This window comes from Triticum urartu, chromosome 7A, assembly GCF_056163025.1.
Source record: "Triticum urartu cultivar PI428250 chromosome 7A, HENAU_Tu73, whole genome shotgun sequence".
NCBI lineage: Eukaryota > Viridiplantae > Streptophyta > Magnoliopsida > Poales > Poaceae > Triticum > Triticum urartu.
The window spans coordinates 608,589,799-608,606,725 of NC_141879.1; positions in this window are offsets into that span (position 1 = coordinate 608,589,799).

Sequence of the window (16,927 nt, forward strand, 5' to 3'; positions counted from 1 at the left end):
TGGTGGAGGAGATAGGGGGGCGGCGGAGGTGTGCGATTCTTGGCCGACGTTTGGCCTCATTTAAATAATAGATTAAATAGATGGCGAACGGGAGGAGCTCGGCCGGCGTTGCGTTTAACGCCGGCCCGGTCATGAACGGACGTGTGTCCAGAGTGGGTTTCTTGGCTTCCACACGGGCGGGTTTCATGGAGGCGTTTGAATGCGGCACAGAGGCGTGTTTAGCCGGGCGTGCCGCGAGTGGCGCCCTCGACTCAGACCTAGGACACCGCGCCGTTCTTCCACTGACATGTGGTCTCTTTGGGTGCATGGCATGCATGTTAGTGACCCAACGCAGGCTGTGCACAGCAGAGGAACCTTTGATGGGCCAGGGCGGTCAGAAGCGGGCATTTCATAAACCGATGATTGTTCTTTGAGTGTGACGTCATCTTTTTCATGTAGATAAGCCAACTATGTTGATAGCACCTTCGATACGTTGTGATTCATAAAGACCGCTGCAAACATCAATGTTCTGGTTATCATAGATAAGATTCATTAATACCCGTAACAATCCATGTCCTTAACAAAGGGTGCATGCACGTATAGGTTGAACGTGTGTCTTGCGTAGTGTGATGTGTGCATGCAGTCGTGCGAGTGTTGCGTGCGTGCAAGGGTATGTTTTAGTGTTGTATGCATGGGTGCGTACGTGCGTGTGTTCGTGAGTGCATGTGTACGTGTCAGTGTTGCACGCCAGCATGCATGCGTGTGTACGTGTTAGTGTTGCACGCCTACATGCGTGCGTGCATGTGTACGTGCGGGGTGAGACTGACTTTTTCATCTCTGGTCATTAGATTTTCTAGCCGTTGGATACGAAATCAAGGTCCTCCAGTTTATCATCAAACTCCACCCCCCTGAGCCGCCAGCCACCACCGGCCGAACCGCCAGTCCACGCCGCCCGCGGCCGGCCCGCCCTCCCTGAAACGACTCCCCACCGCCGGTCCGCCACCGCACCGGCCATCCCTCTAGCCCCCCTCCCCCCCCCCCCCGCCGATCTTTTTCTCCAGGGATCCCCACCCCACCGCCCAATGAATGCCCCCCAACCACCAGTGACTACCAACCAGAGGTCTCACGACTTAGAATACACATCGACCACTAATTTATTACCATTTCTGTCCTTCATATACGCGCTAACGGGTGGGCCCAATGGTAATGTGCGTTGTTGAATGTGGACCATTTGACTGGTCAATTGATCGTGTTATCAACGAATTACGGAGCTGTATGGTGAGCCAGTGACCATATGATCGCCCTAAAATGTACTCCTATTTTATTAACACAGTACAGACTCAAACTACCATTTCTTTCTTTCATATACGGGCTGACAGGTGGGCCCCACGGTTACGCGCCCCGATGGTGCAACACTAGTTGCGCCGCATGGAACGTTTGACTGGTCAATTGATTGTGTCATCAACAAAATACGGAGTTGTACGGGTGAGCCAGTGACCGTGTAATCAGGATATGTATTTGTTTAACACGGTACAGATGCAAGGGCTCATATATACGCGCAAGCACTCAATGCTATAAGCGCAAACACGCGAACCCTACCCCTATGAGCACCTTCGAGAGAGTGGGCCAGCATATATGATCTTGAGATTTTATGAAGTCACCATAGGTGCCTCATAGTCGAGTGGAACGTCTCCTCCCACTGAACGTACGTCGCCGGAAAATACTGAAATTAACACAAGGTAAATGCGAGCACCGGGACTTTAACCTTGGTGGGCTCGAGAAACCACTGTCCTCTAACCATCCAACCACAAGTTGGTTAGCACGACAAGATGTATGTGGTGACCGTGATGAGCTTATTCTGAAGTCCAGTGACCATATCGTGCTTTCGCTTCAAATACAATGACCGTAAGTGTCGTCAATAAAATACGGAGCACGCATCAAATGCAAAGTCCGTCAGTGTCATCAACAAAATATGGAGACGTATCGTGAGCTAGATACCGTTGTACTATTGTATATGCTTATTTTCTTAGTTGTCGATTGCGTGTGTGGTGTGGTGGGCACATCATTTCTAGTTGTGGTGGGTCAACATGAAGACTCATGGGTCGGTTCCATCCTGCGCCACATATAGGTTGGACGGAGACGTGTTATATGAAGACCCATGTGGAGGACTCGGCGTACAACACGAAGCTACCAGAGTCGCGGAGGACTCTATCCCTACTGGTGATAAGCCGACTATATATGATTTGTAACCCTAGGCCCTTAGTATGTTATACAAGCTTGGGGGCTAGTTCGTCGATAGTATACATACATGCACAATGCCTGGTATTCACATGTACTTTGTACACACCCCTATCACTAATATACAGTACCAGGAGTAGGCTCTTTCTTCAACTGTAATTGAATTCTAGCATGTGGATGTGCTTATTTCATATTATCGATCCATAGAGTGAGAGCGGTTTGAAATATAGGCAATGGATGCTTTTGCAATTCATATATAAACATTAATTAGTGCACTCCATGTTGTTAGTGTGAAGCACTTTATACATTTGTCACTTGCATGGATACATTCCAAATTGCTAGCTACGAAATAGAATACATGTCGAATTCAACATAAATGGTGTTTTGAAGATTCGAATTCATAGGATGTGCATTCATCTATTTGAACCCGAGATAATGGCATTTGTAAATCAGATGTAAAAGGGTGCATCAATCTTTGTTGTAAGTTTGAACATGCTATATATATTCATACGCATATCTAACTTTTTTTTGCAACCAAGGAGATTATATCTGGAACCATGCATGAACTGAGGTAAGTTGCATATTTTTTAATATATACTCATGTACAATGTATATTCAAATGTACCCCCTCCATTCCAAAATAATTGTAGCTTGAGGATTTTCAAGAGTAAAGATTTGTGAAGTTTGACAAATCCTGAAAGTTCAATCCAAGAGAACCGAAAACATTAATGCTTCTGCTCCCAAATACTGAACGAAGCGCCAAATAGGCCTCTGGTCACCCGAAACCGCGCGAGACTAATGTTTTGGTGGTAGGAAATTACTGTCCTGACTCTGGCCCGTGTAACCTGATGCTTATGTGTCTTTATAGGATACCCAAAAGAGACAGTTGGGTACACCTTCTATCACAGATATGAAGGCAAGACTTTTGTTGCTAAGAATGGATCCTTTCTAGAGAAGGAGTTTCTCTCGAAAGAAGTGAGGGGGAGGAAAGTAGAACTTGATGAGGTAACTATACCTGCTCCCTTATTGGAAAGAAGTTCATCAAAGAAACTGGTTTTTGTGACACCTACACCAATTAGTGAGGAAGCTAATGATGATGATCATGAAACTTCAGATCAATTTATTACCAAACCTCGTAGGTCAACCAAAGTAAGATCCGCACCAGAGTGCTACGGTAATCCTGTTCTGGAAGTCATGTTACTAGACTATGACGAACGTACGAACTATGAGGAAGCGATGATGAGCCCAAATTCTACAAAATGGCTTGAGACCATGAAATCTGAGATGGGATCCATGTATGAGAACAAAGTGTGGACTTTGGTTGACTTGCTCGATGATCGGCAAGCCATCGAGAATAAATGGATCTTCAAGAAGAAGACATACGCTGATGGTAATGTTACTATCTACAAAGCTCGATTTGTTGCGGAAGGTTTTCGACAAGTTCAAGGAGTTGACGATGATGAGACCTTCTCACCCGTAGCGATGCTTAAGTCTGTCCGAATCATGTTAGCTATTGCCACATTTTATGATTATGAAATTTGGCAAATGGATGTAAAGACTGCATTCCTCAATGGATTTTTGGAAGAAGAGTTGTATATGATGCAACCTGAAGGTTTTATCGATCCAAAGGGTGCTAAAAAAGTGTGCAAGCTCCAGCGATCCATTTATGGACGGGTGCAAGCCTCTCGGAGTTGGAATAAACGTTTTGATAGTGTGATCAAAGAATATGGTTTTATACATACTTTTGGAGAAGCCTGTATTTACAAGAAAGTGAGTGGGAGCTCTGTAGCATTTCTAATATTATATGTGGATGACATATTGTTAATTGGAAATGATATAGAATTTCTGGATAGCATAAAAGGATACTTGAATAAGAGTTTTTCAATGAAAGACCTCGGTGAAGCTGCTTACATATTGGGCATCAAGATCTATAGAGATAGATTAAGACACTTAATTGGACTTTCACAAAGCACATACCTTGACAAAGTTTTGAAGAAGTTCAAAATGGATTAGGCAAAGAAAGGATTCTTGCCTGTGTTACAAGGTGTGAAGTTGAGTAAGACTCAATGCCCGACCACTGCAGAAGATAGAGAGAAAATGAAAGATGTTCCCTATGCTCCAGCCATAGGCTCTATCATGTATGCAATGCTGTGTACCAGATCTGATGTGTGCCTTGCTATTAGTTTAGCAGGGAGGTACCAAAGTAATCCAGGAGTGGATCACTGGACAGCGGTCAAGAACATCCTGAAATACCTGAAAAGGACAAAGGATAAGTTTATCTTTTATGGAGGTGACAAATAGCTCATCGTAAATGGTTACTGTCGGTGTCAAAACCGGCGGATCTCGGGTAGGGGGTCCCGAACTATGCGTCTAGGCCGGATGGTAACAGGAGGCAAGGGACACGAAGTTTTACCCAGGTTCGGGCCCTCTCGATGGAGGTAAAACCCTACGTCCAGCTTGATTAATATTGATGATATGGGTAGTACAAGAGTAGATCTACCACGAGATCAGAGAGGCTAAACCCTAGAAGCTAGCCTATGGTATGATTGTTGATGTGTATGTTGTCCTACGGACTAAACCCCCCCCCCCCGGTTTATATAGACACCGGAGAGGGTTAGGGTTACATAGAGTTGGTTACAATGGTAGGAGATCTGAACATCCGTATTGCCAAGCTTGCCTTCCACGCCAAGGAAAGTCCCTTCCGGACACGGGACGGAGTCTTCAATCTTGTATCTTCATAGTCCAGGAGTCCGGCTGAATGTATAGTCCAGCCATCCGGACACCCCCTAATCCAGGACTCCCTCAGTAGCCCTGAACCAGGCTTCAATGACGATGAGTCCGGCGCGCAGTTTGTCTTCGACATTGCAAGCCAGGTTCCTCCTCCAAGTACTTCATAGAAGATTTTGAACACAAAGATAGTGTCCGGCTCTTCAAAATAAGTTCTCCACATATTTCCATAGAGAGAATAATATTTACACAAATCTAATCTGCTGACGTATTCCGTAGCGTGACACACCATAGCCAAGCCTTTATCCGAGTCGTTTCATTATCCCACCTCAGCGCGTTATGCGAGGCGGTTTCCTTGGCACGTCTTGTCAAAGCAGAGATCGTGTCCCCTTATTCCGGGATTCTCATCAATACGGGCGTGGGTAACCCAACCGCGCCTTTGATTACGGCGCTTGGACATAAGCGAGTTTCACCAGGCTGGTTGGGACATGTAGTTGCGTCCACCCATATAAGGGGATAAGGATCCACCTTTTCACCCACGCCTTCTTCCTCCTTCGCCTATCCATTCTTGTGCACTCGAGCTCCAGCGCCCTAGTCCGCACTACCACCTCAACCTTCTCCAATCATGTCCGGAGCAGGAGGCAAGTGGATGGTCTCCTCCATCATGGAGGGACACATCAAAAAGCTGAGGAAGGCTGGATATCTGGCTAGCGACATCGCGCACCGGCTTCCCGAAAAGGGGCAGCTCATCCCCACTCCTAGGCCCAATGAGAGGGTGGTATTCCTCCCCCGATTTCCTCCATGGACTGGGCTTCCCTCTGCACCCATTTGTCCGGGGATCATGTTCTACTACTGCCTGGATTTCCACAATCTGGCCCCGAACTTTGTCCTCAACATCTCGGCGTTTATCATCGTGTGCGAGGCGTTCCTCCGCATCCGCCCCCATTTCAGCCTATGGCTTAAGACTTTCAACGTCAAGCCAAAGGTGGTGCGCGGCAGCCAGGCGGAGTGCGGCGGTGCCATGGTTGGCAAGATGGCCAACGTCCTGTGGCTCGAGGGATCCTTTGTGGAGACCCTGAAGGGGTGGCAATCAGGGTGGTTTTACGTCACCGAGCCGCATGACGCCGAATGGGTCGCACCCCGTGAGTTTCGATCCGGCCCCCCTACGCGGCTCACCTCCTGGAAGGAGGCAGGCCTGTCTTGGGGTAAAAAAGGAGAGCTGACCGGACTCCAACCATGCATCCAAACCCTGGTGGACAAGAAGCTCAAGCTTGTCAACGTAGTCCAGGTTATGCTCATCCGCCTGATCCTCCCGTGTCAACGACGGGCCTTCAACTTGTGGGAGTTCGACCCGGCGCGGCATCGAACTCTAAACAGGTTCTTCGACACAACGTACGAAGATGCCTGGAGGATGCTTTTGAAGGGCGCCGAGGCTCCCGCATCCGCTGCTGAGGATCGCGGATTCAGTACTCAGCATCACGCTCATGCGGTAAGCTATCTTTGTCCTTTTACAAGGTATCAGTTTTTCATAGTTTGACTCTATGCGGGATCTGAGTTCCCTTATCTTTGATAGGATTGGGAGGTGACGTCCGGACAGATCAACTGTCCGGCTCCTTTGCCCGAACGCCCAGCGGACGCTCGCTTGGCGAAGCTGCTGGTTCCGGCGCCCTATGTGGCACCGGAGAAGAAGGCCACGAAAAAGGGCCACGGGGACTCGAAAGAGTGCCCGGCGCCAGGAGGTATCGGATTCGTCATCCGACAGTCCCGAAGTGCCTTCCTCTCGTGAAGACGAGGAGGAAGAAGAAGAGACCTCTCACCCTCCAGCGGGAGGAGAGAAGAAAAGGAAGGCCCCCCTCTCTGAGGAGGCCGGAGGGTCCAAGAAGGGGAAAACCCTTCCTCGGGACTACTCCAACGACGCCGATGATGGCGAAGAGGAGTGGCAGCCCATGGCCAAGCCCCTGGCAAAATCGTAAGTATCCGGATACCGGAGTAATTCATAGTATTCGTTTATTGCACAGCTTTCCCTTATGTCGAATATGCTTATGCAGCCCACCCAAAGACCGGCTCGATGCGTCGTCGAGCGGCTCACTGGACTCGTCGGAGGTGAACTCGCTTCCAACGGCTTCCTACCCCGCCTAATGGACGACACCGAGGTGTTGTCCCAACAGGTTCCAAGCAGGGAGGAGGTGGTCCTGGAGGCACCGCAAGGCGACCTCCCAGACTCCAGGAGTAAAGGGGATGAAACCCCCCAGGGCTCCAAGTCCGGCTTTAGGCCGGACACCGCGCCGGAACCTTCAAGGGTTCCGGAGTCTGGCGGGGGACCTCCTTCCAAGAGGAGCAAGTCCACCGTGCCGGCGACCCCCGTCCATCCGGAGGCGCCGGACAATATGTTGGAGGCGCTCCAAGGTGCTTCCATCGACGAGGAGCACCGCGCTATTATGAGTGCGGTGGTCCAGAAGGTTAAGTCCACCAAGAGCGGACTGACTGAAGCTTGTACTAGCCTTTTGACAGGCTTTGAGGTAAGTAAATAATGTGTAAATAATATTACCACATAGATAGTAGCCCCTGATTCTCTGTTGGGCGTTCGGGAAGAAAAGCCGAATAGAGGATCAAAAAATTCGCAGGAGTCTAACAAAAGGAGTCAATATGCGTGTGTAGGCTTCTTTGCTGGCGTCCGCCGTACTCACTGCGGAAGTGGACACGCTGAAGTAGAGCATCGAGAAGTCTGAGCAAGAGCTCGGGCGTGCCAAGAAGCAGCTCGAGGAGAAGGAAGGTAAGAAATACCTTGGTTGAATATGTATATAAAAAAGGTGCAATTGCAAGAAATGACAGGATTAACATGGCTATTGCAGAGGCCACATCTGAGGTGGCGACCCTTAAGCAAGCGCTGCTCGAGGCCGAGAAGAGTGCGGCCGCGGAGCGCACCGAGCGGGAGAGGTATGAGGCCAAGGTTGGCAAGGTGCGGCAAGAGCTCCAGGTTCTCATGAAGAAATATGAGAGTTTGGAGCTTGACTCGAAGACGCGAGCGTCCGAGCTCGCGGCGGCTATTGGAAATGCCAAGTCTGCCAAGGCCGAATCCCAGAAGACCCTCCAGGAGTTTGATGAGGTGAAGAAAATAGCGGCGGGTAAGGCATTCTTTATGCAAAGTAAACATATAAACGTGAGTTACTTGATACTTACCCGAATCCGGAGCTCTCCTGGGGCATTTGCAGATCTTCCCCGGAGTGTATCCGATGCCGAGGAGGGTAGCTCGACGGAGAAGGTGTTCTGGTCTCAGTATGCTGAGGCCGGACACCCCGTGCCCCTGAGCGACTAGCTGAAGCAACTGGTCGAGCTCCACAAGGCGGCCGAACAGGCCATGAAGGGCCTCCTAGTTCGGCTGTGGCCTGGAGAGGCTCTGCCTGGGAGCTATTTCGGGCTGGTGCGGCAGCTGGTGGAGGCATGTCCAAGGCTCGAAGTCATCAAGCGCTCCGTCTGTATTGAAGGTGCCCGTAGGGCCTTTTCCTGTGCTAAGGTGCATTGGGGCAGGCTGGATGCGGAGAAGCTTGTGAAGGACGGGCCGCCAGCGGGGAAGGAGCATCGCAAGCCCGAAAATTACTATAAGGATGTTCTGAAGGGTGCCCGCCTTGTGGCGGATGAATGTACTAGGGATGTAATTTTTGATTAAAACTCGCTCGTTTGTGTCCTGTGCACTGAAAACTTGTTCATATGCGCTGAGCAATGCAGCTTGAATTTAAAATATTACCTTCTGTGCGGCTGTTTATCAATACTGAGAGATGGCGAGTCATCGGCTTCTGCCCCCTTGCCACTAGTGCTGGGGTGTTCGGGGATAAATCCGGGCACTCTTTTTCCCATGTTTGGGTCCGTCGAGGGAGGCGCTCAGCCCGACAAATGAGGCAATCAGACTATAATGCGTGAACACTCTCACTTAGCCATAGAATTCTATAATTTTAAATTTCGGCAAAGCCCCTAGTATTCGGAAGACCGAGTTCGGGGCGCTATCCACGCCTTGGCCGGACAGAGCTGACTCGTCGCCCTAAGAGGCATAAGTCTTTAGGGACTCAAAAAAACCTCTCGAACAGCGACCAGCTCTCGCTTCATCATGACAGTCAGTTTTAGCTTTCTCCACTGAGGTGCTCGTCCCAGCTCAACTGGGGCACAATCGCAGTGGTTCTCCTAGTGCTACCTTAGCCGATATAGCAGAACGTAAGGCACCAAAACGTAGGAGCCGGGCAAACCCAACTATTGACCCAAGACATGATTCGGAGCCGATGCATATAATGCTATAAGTTTGGGGTGCCACACTTGTGAAAGTGTTCGGACTTCTCACACCATATTGAGGGGTGGTAAAAGCCCCTTGGCGTATTTTGGCCGTACCAAGTTGTACGGGTGCAACATGTCGTTAAGGAGCATTTATTTATAAGGAGATAGTGCAAAAATAGACAAAATCTATGCATTGTTTATTAAAAATAGCTGCGATCAAAGCAGAACGATACAAGTAATGCGACAAACGAAAAGTTGGACTATTTACATGTCTGCTCCAGGGGCAAGCTGCGGAATAGTATGCGAAACAGGTGTAATGCTCGTGATAGAGACCACCTAGGATTTCCGTAATGCGGCATGGCTTGTCTGCTTCCCTGATTCTTGCATCGATTGTGCGGCAATTGAACTGCCAAACAGGCCTTCCGAAGAGTAGAGTCCTGGAAGTAAGAGAAAAGTAAAAAAATAGCAGCCCCTGGTGCGGTTTAAGCCGTGTATTGGGCATGCCGTGATGGTGCCCCTCCCCCTATGCCCATGGTATTTCTAGAGCCTAATTATGTACACGAAGTACTGGCGTTGCCTTTTTGCTAGGGTTGGGGTTGGGGCCGCATTGCTACGCCTGCTCGGAACGTGCCAGGCGGTCTTGTTGTAGATTACTACGGGCGCGCTTGACGGTGTTCGGGCGTTTAATGGACGGACTGGAGAACTGCCTGGAGAGGCTGCTTTGTACTTTCGCTGCAAGGGCCACCGTGTGCTACTCCGTTCGGAGGGAGCGTTTGGTGTTTCCGTTGACCGTGATTACTCCATGAGGGCCTGGCATCTTGAGCTTAAGGTATGCGTAGTGCGGTACCGCATTGAATTTGGCGAATGCGGTTCGTCCGAGGAGTGCATGATAGCCACTGCGGAATGGGACTATGTCGAAGACCAATTCCTCGCTTTGGAAATTATCCGGGGATCCGAAGACCACTTCAAGTGTGACTGAGCCTGTATAGTTGGCCTCTACACCTGGTATTACGCCTTTAAAGGTCGTTTTGGTGGGCTTAATCCTTGAGGGATCGATGCCCATTTTTCGCACTATATCCTAGTAAAGAAGGTTCAGGCTGCTGCCGCCGTCCATGAGGATTCTAGTGAGATAAAATCCATCAATAATTGGGTCTAGAACCAATGCGGCAAATCCGCCATGGCGGATGCTAGTGGGATGGTCTCTTCGATCAAAGGTGATCGGGCAGGAGGACCGTGGGTTGAACTTTGGGGCGACTGGCTCTACCGCGTATACGTACCTTAACACGCGCTTCCGCTCCCTTTTTGGTACGTGGGTGGTGTATATCATGTTCACTGTCCGCACTTGTGGGGGGAAACCCTTCTGTCCATTGTTGTTCAGCGGCCGGGGCTCCTCGTCGTCGTCGCTATGCAGCCCCTTGTCTTCATTGTCGGCGCTTACCTTGCCTGCCTGCTTGAACACCCAACAATCCCTGTTGGTGTGATTTGCCGGCTTTTCGGGGGTGCCATGTATTTGGCACAAGCGGTCGAGTATTCGGTCCAAGCTGGACGGGCCCCTAGGATTCCTTTTGAATGGCTTTTTCTGCTGACCGGATTTAGAGCCTCTCAATCCGGCATTAACTGTCGTATCCTCAGCATTGTCGCCGTTAATGCGGCGCTTCTACTTGTTGCGACGCGACGTGCCACTAGTGTCCCTGGTGTCCGAACTACCAGGGTTCTTGGTCATATTGTTGCTGCGAGCAAGCCAGCTGTCTTCTCCCGCGCAAAAGCGGGTCATGAGTGTCGTGAGTGCTGCCATGGATTTCGGCTTTTCCTGTCCAAGGTGCTGGGCCAGCCACTCGTCACGGATATTGTGCTTGAAGGTTGCTAGGGCCTCAGCGTCCGGACAGTCGACTATTTGATTTTTCTTTGTTAGGAACTGTGTCCAGAATTGCCTGGCCGATTCCTCTGGCTGCTGAATTACGTGACTTAGGTCATCGGCGTCTGGGGGTCGCACGTAAGTGCCCTGGAAATTGTCGAGGAATGCGGCTTCCAGGTCCTCCCAACAACTGATTGATCCTGTTGGCAAGCTGTTGAGCCAATGCCGAGCTGGTCCTTTAAGCTTGAGTGGGAGGTATTTGATGGCATGAAAATCGTCGCCGCGGGCCATGTGGATATGAAGGAGATAATCCTCGATCCATACCGCAGGGTCTGTTGTGCCATCATATGATTCGATGTTTACGGGTTTGAAACCCTCGGGGATTTGATGATCCATTATTTCGTCTGTAAAGCTGTGACGCCCCCAATTCAATCGTACACTAATCATGCACGCAAATGTGTACGATCAAGATCAGGGACTCACGGGAAGATATCACAACACAACTCTACAAATAAAAATAAGTCATACAAGCATCATATTACAAGCCAGGGGCCTCGAGGGCTCGAATACAAGAGCTCGATCATAGACGAGTCAGCGGAAGCAACAATATCTGAGTACAGACATAAGTTAAACAAGTATGCCTTAAGAAGGCTAGCACAAACTGGGATACAGATCGAAAGAGGCGCAGCCCTCCTGCCTAGGATCCTCCTAACTACTCCTGGTCGTCGTCAGCGGACATCACGTAGTAGTAGGCACCTCCGGTGTAGTAGGGGTCGTCGTCGACGGTGGCGTCTGGCTCCTGGGCTCCAACATCTGGTTGCGACAACCAGGTAGAAGGGATAGAGGGAAAGAAGGAGAAAGCAACCGTGAGTACTCATCCAAAGTACTCGCAAGCAAGAAGCTACACTACATATGCATGGGTAAATGTGTAAAGGGCCATATCGGTGGACTGAACTGCAGAAAGCCAGAATAAGAGGGGGGATAGCTAATCCTTTCGAAGACTACGCTTCTGGCAGCCTCCGTCTTGCAGCATATAGAAGAGAGTAGACTGAAGTCCTCCAAGTATCATCGTATAGCATAATCCTAACCGATGATCCTCCCCTCGTCGCCCTGTGAGAGAGCAATCACCGGTTGTATCTGGCACTTGGAAGGGTGTGTTTTATTAAGTATCCAGTTCTAGTTGTCATAAGGTCAAGGTACAACTCCAAGTCGTCCTGTTACCGAAGATCACGGCTATTCGAATAGATTAACTTCCCTGCAGGGGTGCACCACATACCCCAACACGCTCGATCCCATTTGGCCGGACACACTTTCCTGGGTCATGCCCGGCCTCGGAAGATCAACACGTCGCAGCCCCACCTAGACCAACAGAGAGGTCAGCACGCCGGTCTAAACCTAAGCGCCCAGGGGTCTGGGCCCATCGCCCTTAGCACACCTGCACGTTGCGTGGGCGGCCGGAAGCAGACCTAGCCTAGTGGCGTTCCAGTCCAATCCAGCGCGCGCCGCTCCGTCGCTGACGTCAAGAAGGCTTCGGCTGATACCACGACGCCGGGATACCCATAACTACTCCCGCGTAGATGGTTAGTGCGTATAGACCAAATGGCCAGACTCAGATCAAATACCCAGATCTCGTTAAGCGTGTTAAGTATCCGCGAACGTCGACCAGGGCCAGGCCCACCTCTCTCCTAGGTGGTCGGAACCTGCCCTGCCGCTCCGCCTCAAAACTCCACTCGCGGGTGCTCCTCAAGCCGACCCGTCTTTAGTCACCACATGTATCATGTATAAAGCATATAGTATATACCCGTGATCAACTCCCGAGTGATCACGGCCCGATAGTATAGCATGGCAGACGGACAAGGATGTAGGGCCACTGATGATAAACTAGCATCCTATACTAAGCATTAGGATTGCAGGTAAAGGTAACAACAGTAGTAGCAAGGACAGGCTATGCATCAGTATAGGATTAACGGGAAGCAGTAACATGCTACACTACTCTAATGCAAGCAGTATAGAGAAGAGTAGGCGATATCTGGTGATCAAAGGGGGGGCTTGCCTGGTTGCTCTGGCAAGAGAGAGGGATCGTCAACTCCGTAGTCGTACTGGGTAGCAGCGGCGTCGGTCTCGGTGTCTAGCAAACAAATATAATGCAAACAAATGCATGACGATGCATGACATGACAAGTATCGGTGCTAGGGGTGCCCTATCGCGGTATGAGGTGATACCGGTGAAGGGGGGAAAACATCCGGGAAAGTATCCCCGGTGTTTCGCGTTTTCGCACAGATGAAATAGAGGGGGAAAGTTGCGTGTTCGCTATGCTAGGGATGCGTGGCGGATAAACGGGCTGCGTATCCGAATTCGTCTCGTCGTTCTGAGCAACTTTCATGTACAAAGTTTTTCCATCCGAGCTACGGTTTATTTTATATTAATTTTAAAAGATTTAAATCATTTTCAGGATTTATTTAATTAATTTAATACAACATTATCCAGAACAGTGCATGCTGACGTCAGCATGACATCAGCAGTCAACAGGGGTGTTGACTAGTCAAACTGACGTGTGGGTCCCGTTCGTCATTGACTGATTAGGCTAATTAGCAGTTAATTAAGTTAACTACTGTTTAATTAAACTAACTAGTGTTTAATTAAACTAATTAGTTAATTAGGTTAATCTAATTATGATTAATTAACTTAATTAATCCCTTAATTAGTTAATTAATTTAATTATTATTATTTATTTAATTATTTTATTATTATTGTTTTTTTTTCTTCTTTTTTTTTATAAAACGTTCCAGGGTGGGGCCCCTTGTCATAAGCCCCTAGGCCTAACGGGTGCATGGGCGCACGGGCGCCCGATCCGGATGGAGCCCAGTGGGCGCGGGCGCTGGAAGTGGCCGCCGGCTCGGCAGTGGCCCATGGGGCTGGAGGCAGGGCAGCACGGTGGAGCGGTGGCGGCGAGGCCGGGCCGCGGCGACTACGGGAATCCAGGGGGGGCACCAGACACAGCCGCGCGGGCGACCGCCACGGCGCGAGCGGGCAGGGGTGGTCGCGGTGAGCGCACGGAGAGCGCGGGGTTGCGGGCGCGACGAGTGGGATGGTGAGGCATGCACGGGGCGCACGCGCGCGGTGGCCGCGGCGACGAGCGCCGGGCACGCGCGGTGGTGCGTCGAGCAGGGGAGGCCGTTGCGGGTGGTGACGGGGAGACGTGCAGAGCGGGCGCAAAGAGGAAGAGGAGGCCGTGGCCTCACCGGCGTTGCAGAGACGAGGGTCGGCGAGGCTCGGTGGAGCCTTTGGGGAGGAGGACGGGGACGACGGCAACGTAGAGGGGGAGGTCCGGCGAAGGCGTGGCGGTTCCAGCGAGGGGCGCCAGCCTGGTGGCGGGGACGGGAGGCGCCCGCCGAGGTGGGCAGCGGGGCGCTGCCCCGATCCAGTCGAGGGAGGTGAGAGGAGGGGCGCGGAGGAGTCCGGGAGGGGCGGCGGCCTTAGCGGAGCGGCGGCGAGGGGGCGATCCAGGCGGCGTGGGGCGGCGTGGCGGCGGACGAGGGCGAGGTGGAGGCGACGGGTGGCGGCGTCGGGCGGGAGGTTCGTTCCCCTCGATCCGATCTGGATCGGGGAGGAGGGGGAAGAGCGACTGGGGGAGGGGGCGAGTGGGGGGAGTGGGTGACTAGGGGAGGGGGTTAGGGTTTCGGGGTGAGGGGCCATATAGGCCAGGCGCGGGGTGGGCCGGTTGGGGCCAGTTGGGCTGGCCAGCAACTGGGCCGGCCTGGCTAACAGCTGGGCCAGCTGGCCCAGTGGGGGGGGGTTCTTTTATATTTTTTTTGTTCTGTTTGTTTTATGTTTTTTGTATTTTCTTTTCTTTTAGTTTTTGTTTTATAAAAATATAAATACAACTCCTAAATTAATGTTATAACTTATTCTACTACCCCAAAAAAGTTTGACACCTAAATAAAATAGTTTGCATTATTGTATTTTTTTAAAGGCATTTAATCAATTGTCATAGCTGCTGTTTTAATTACTTTAGAACCCTTAAACATTTTATAAAAGTGTGGTTTCTCCACTAGTATTAACCATGATTTATTTGACACATTTTGGACATTTTAAATTCTAACGTTTGAAAACCTTTATTGTTTGCCTGATTTTGAATTTGAATTTGAATCGGCTTGGACCAACTCGAGTTTATCAACAGTAACCGAGGTGACGTGGCACCATTAGCAGAGGTTTACTGTAGCTTAATTATCCGGGCGTCACAATTCTCCTCCACTACAAGAAATCTCGTCCCGAGATTTAAGAGGGAAGTAAAGGGGGAAGGTTCGGGTTACGAAATTCTAGGGAGTGTTCTTGGTCTCGGTTGTTCTTCTCGAAGAGGTTGATCCATTACATTGATGCTTCATTCCTCTGCTGCGGGTAATCATGAGGAAGTCGGCATCCTTTCTTCGGGAACTCCATCGTACTTACGAACAGGTAAGGGGCAGGTTGATAACGATAGGATGCTATAAGGGGTAATCATCTGGGGTTATCCCATGAATGAACACATGACTATCTCTCGAGTTGAACAAATGAAACACATCGAGAGCAAGGTAAGAAGGTACCATAAGAAGTTTCAAGCGGATAGACAATCGTTCGATGCCCGTTACAGGGCGTGAAAGCGGTTCAAAACAATCGGGAATAAGTATTGCATCTTATACCAGAATAGATCAACAGGCAGGAGGCCCGTGAATTACATATAAAGTCAATCACGAGGAATAACTTTGACAACAGGGTGTATAGGAGAGTCAGGTTTCGATCCTGGGACCTGTGGGTTATGGGCCCACCATGTGGGTTAAAATAAGGATGGGCGTTGACATCTTGCATGGTCATGATAGCAAGGCATGTCAGAGGATCAGCCTATCAGTTATGTCGGCAACAACATCGGTACCAAGGGCGAGGGACGAAGAGAACCATTTTCCTGCTCGTTGAACGAGGCGGGCCAATATGCAAGGTTCTCGTCCATCGGTGGCTACCGAAATGTCATCAACAATAGTAACAGGGTCTTGCTGACTGAATTGTACACCGAGGTGTTTACATAAGCAGGAGAATATTACCGCTTAGATCATATAGATCACAAGAAAGCTTAGCAATACAACGGGAAGGAAAATGTGATTATCAGGTTTAACAGAAGAATGGAAAGGAAAATGTGTTTTAAACACATAATTCAGGGATATATCCCTCCCAAGGACCAGCAGAGCATGATATCCGTGGCAGGATATCATGTAGAAAACCCTTTAAGTCAGGGGAGAGGAATTTCATAACATTACCCATACAACGGTGTTTGGATAATGGTTAAAGAAAACTTAGCATTGAGCTTTCAATGCTCTTATTGAAAATCGGAGTACCACAGACATGCCTCGAGATAGCATGGACATGGTCAACAGGTGAAGATCAGACTTTGGAAACACAAAGGATCCATCAGGAATAACTTATAGAATAAGTCTTACAATTTCCTCATGGAAGAATGGATAATCTTACCGAAAAGGAATCTATAACCATAGGGCCTCCGGCCAGGGGTGCTAGGCATGACATCACCTTAGTAGGTTATATAAAGACCAATGTTATGACTCTTGGAAAAGGTTCCAACCATCATATCTGACCGAGATTCAGATCTGATTGGTGTCAGGATAACTCAGACTCAGGATGCCTGAGAAGAAAGGTGCGACACAAATTGCCGAGATGACATTGTAAGATTCTCGGGAATTGAACTATGGAAGCGAGTTCCGAAACAAGAGTTCATCATTAAATCAAGGAGATAATGAGGAGGTGGCTGATGAACTCAGCAACAATTCAAAGAGTTTTCCAAAAGATGGATTTCCACAATTAAGTGAACAAGGGGATAAC